The sequence below is a fragment of the Pelobates fuscus genome, chromosome 12, assembly GCF_036172605.1.
Source record: "Pelobates fuscus isolate aPelFus1 chromosome 12, aPelFus1.pri, whole genome shotgun sequence".
NCBI classification, from domain to species: Eukaryota; Metazoa; Chordata; class Amphibia; order Anura; family Pelobatidae; genus Pelobates; species Pelobates fuscus.
This window is the reverse complement of record NC_086328.1, coordinates 81,436,661-81,440,651: the sequence shown is the minus strand read 5'-3', so window position 1 is coordinate 81,440,651 and position 3,991 is coordinate 81,436,661.

Sequence of the window (3,991 nt, the reverse complement as noted above, 5' to 3'; positions counted from 1 at the left end):
TCAATGTGCTCCTAATGAAAGTAACTGATGCAAACCCTTGATACACTATGATCAGCTTCAAGTAATCTAATTTCCATGCACCTATTTGTTGAATAACAACACTGTGCATAGTATGAGGGAATTAGATATATTTATCATGCAGTAATGATCAAAGCGGCAGAACTGTGTCATGTTCTTTTATCCAGTGATACATAATGACACTACTGTCCTGTGAAAATCTTGAAGCAACAAGCATCCAAAAAGAGACGTATTATAATAAATGTCGACAATTGGAGAATGAATGGCAAGTAAATGATATAGATTCTGTATGTCTGTGAATTTCTTGTAGCACTGACCCTAACGTGACTCACAGACTCAAGAAATCATAATCATCTAATTACCTTTTTTATGTTTTCACACCATTTGTGCACATCTTCAATTTACTTGCAAATGTTTCTTTCTATTTAGTTTCAGATACTGGAGCTATTGTCACAATTTCACATGAAGAGTTATCATTTTTCTATTGTATTATTGGAGATGTATTTAAAATGTATTTATTGTCATATAGGGTTCAAGAAAAAAAAGTGTCTGTAAGTTGGTAATGATTTAACAAAAGTGAGCAATGTATTTAAGCGTACCTTTAGCGAAACATACGAATATTATTGTTATACATTTAGAGTATTGCATTGAACAATTGACCACCAATGATTCAGTTATTAACACGTTGCAGTTATCGTGCAAGTTATTTCAATTTATGAAATTTACGGTAAACTAGATCTAACCTCTACATTTAAAATGCCTTTTCATATGTTGTTCCAACCCTTTAATATTCAGCTAGTGAGAAAATATTAATGACTGTTGGTCTTTATGAGTCCCTATAGAACAGTGAGTCCCTACCAAACCAATTTCTTCTGCAAAAATAGCTTTATGAGGAAGGATTAGGGTCTGGGTTGCCCCATGAAATAAAAAAGAAATGCAGTCTTATTGAATGTATATCTTGTCTGTAATAATAAAAAAAAATGTTGCATGATGAGAAAGCTGTACAAACAAAGGAATTTTGAGGAGGGTGGTAAACATAATTTAAGTTGTTGAAAGAGCTAGGAAATAAGGCAAGTTATTTATAAATATATAGCAAACAGAGTACAATGCAAGAGAAAACATACAAAATGCTGCAACATTATCTTTGTAGGGGTATGCATGCTTAGGGGCATCTAAATCATGTATTAGATGAAAGTGATAGAAAGAGGAAAATCTAAAGCTTAAAGTAGGAAGAGATTGTAGTTAAAATATATGTACATCTTACCTATAATTCTGTTTATTTTTATGTGGCCTAATTTTTCTGGAAAAAAATTAAAACTTGGTTCATGACCAGAGATCTGTGCTGTACTTAGGCACGATGTACTTTTTATGTTAGACCATACTACCATACTTTCTGTATTATTATTTTAAATATGTATTTAGACATGCTTAAATAAATCATTGAAAAATTAATAAATAATAATAGAAAAATAAATAAGTAAATATACAATCCAAGGGCCGAGCACTCCTGATTAAATAACAAATATATATCTCTACCTTGGAAAGAGCAAGGTGCAAGAGAATACTGAGAAAGGACAACAGCTCAAATAGCCTGCCCTTTGGTGGATCCTCGCTCATATCTCAAGCTGGTTTTAGATAATCTTGTGCCATTACAAAAAGAACCAGGCCATTTGCATATCAAACTGATCACACCCAAAAAGGAGGAACAGATCCAAAATGCAGGCCTGCTCTCTGTAGAAGAGATACAGCAAAACCAGACAATTGTATCAACCTTGTTAGGCATCAGTGAGGTGTAGCCGATATCTCTTTAGGCACCATAAGCAAGAGGTTCCATATCTGGATTACCCTTCCATATCTGGATTACCCTTTAAATTTGGGGAGAGTAAACAATAAGGTGCAAGAGAGTACTGAGATAGAGATTATATATATATATCTATATATATAGATATATATATATAAATATTATAAATATATATATAATTTTAATTCATGTTCTCACCTCTCCTGGGTGGAATGTTTATTCATTATTCTCGAGTCCTCTACCAGAGGCCTGGGAGTCTGAGGGTTCTGCACAGCATCTTAGCTGTTCCTATAACTGAATTTTTCTGGACAGTGATCTCAGATGTTCCACCTTGAAAGTGCTGCTATTACAACTAGGACTACTACTGCCTTTACTTTCCACATCCTTTCTAGTTCTTCTTTCAGTCCTTGGTATTTGTCCATCTTCTCATATCCCTTCGGCCTGATGTTAAAGTAACTGGGTCTTGTCACATCCACCACCACTGCAGTCTTCTGTTCCTTGTCTACCACCACAATATCAGTTTGGCTGGCCAGTACTTGCTTGTCTGTCTGGATCTGGAAGTCCCACGGGATCTTAGCCCTGTCATTCTCTTTTTTTTTTTTTTTTCCCTTTCTTTTGTTTCAGACTATACCCGCCTCTTTGTAAATTCAGATATATCATCATATATGGCCAGGTATCTTAGTCATCATGAACGTTTGCTGGCTCGTCTCTACCTAAAAAAAACAATTAACTATATGACCCAGATTGAACTTTTTTCTTTTTTTTTTTTCCCTCTCCTTCATCCTCCCTCTCCCTCTCCCTCTCCCTCTCCCTGCCTCTCTCTCTCCTTCCTTTCCTGTTGCCTATTGTTATTCATTGGAGGGAATTCCAACATAGAGAAAGGAGGAGAGAAGAACCAGAAGAAAAGTGAAAGAAAGAAGAGGGAAAAACTGCCAAAAACAAAAGAAAAAACATCCTAACCCCATTCATACTCCCATTCACACCATACCTTACTGCTACCTTTTTTTTTTTTTCCATTTTCTTTTTGAGGAGATATCTACTATTTTATTTTATTTATTTCTTTATTTTCTTTCTTTTCCTTCTCATCTTTGTCCTCTTTCTTGTGCCCTTCTTTTTATTTGTTTATCCTTTTTCCTTTCTTTTTTCTAACTTACTACCAAGTCAGTTCGGTCTCTAGTTTCTCCAAATTTTTGAGCCAATCTTCCCACTTATCAAGTTCTTTATATTGGTTTTTAATTTTGTTCATCCCTATTTCCATTTGAATCTGGTATTTTAATTGCTGAATAAGCAATAATGATCTTTGCTGCTATTAGGCAATGTGTTGTCAAAATTTGGTTCATTCTACTAAGAGCGGGCCACCTTATATGTAGTAACATCATATCTGGAGTGACTTTTTTTTCCTACTCCATTTAGACTGTATAATAGTGAGTTAGTCATAAACCATATGGGAGTTACTCTTTTACAACTCCACCAAATGAGGAGATAACCTCCTTTCTCTTTTCCGCATCTCCAGCAAAAATCATTGTTATTATTAAACGTTTTCGATATTTTTGAAGGCACCAGATACCAATTATTAATCACTTTAAAGTGAGTTTCCAACAGAGAGAGACAATGTACATATTTATTTGTTTTTGATATAGCATCAAACCATTCTTCTAATTCTATAGAGCATTTCAGAGTTTTTTCCCAGCTTTTTATTGCCGTTGGGCGGTTCTCTATTTTTATTGTATCGCATCATTTTGTGCATTTAGCAAAAAGGTTTTTAGAATCTTTTTTAGAGAATATCACTTTTAAGACATTATATGATTCTCCGCTGTTTATAAAAATTTTATGTTTCAAATAATTCCTAACTCTCAAATAAGAGAAAACCTCTCTATCTGGGAGGAGAAATGTCCTTGCCAATAGCTCGAAAGTCTTTAACTCACCATTCAGCATTAAGTCTTCGACCTTCCTGATATTTACATCTCTCCATACTTTTAATGAGATATTACTTATATCTATTTCAAGACTCTCTATATTTTGAAAACCCAGAATCATATTTTTAATATCTGCTTTCTTCTTTATTTTTTCCCATATAGGAATAATTTGATTCAGCACAAATGATAATGAGCAGTCGTATACTTTGTTATTCCATATGATGTTAGATAAGTTTTTGGATTGGCATAAATCTAT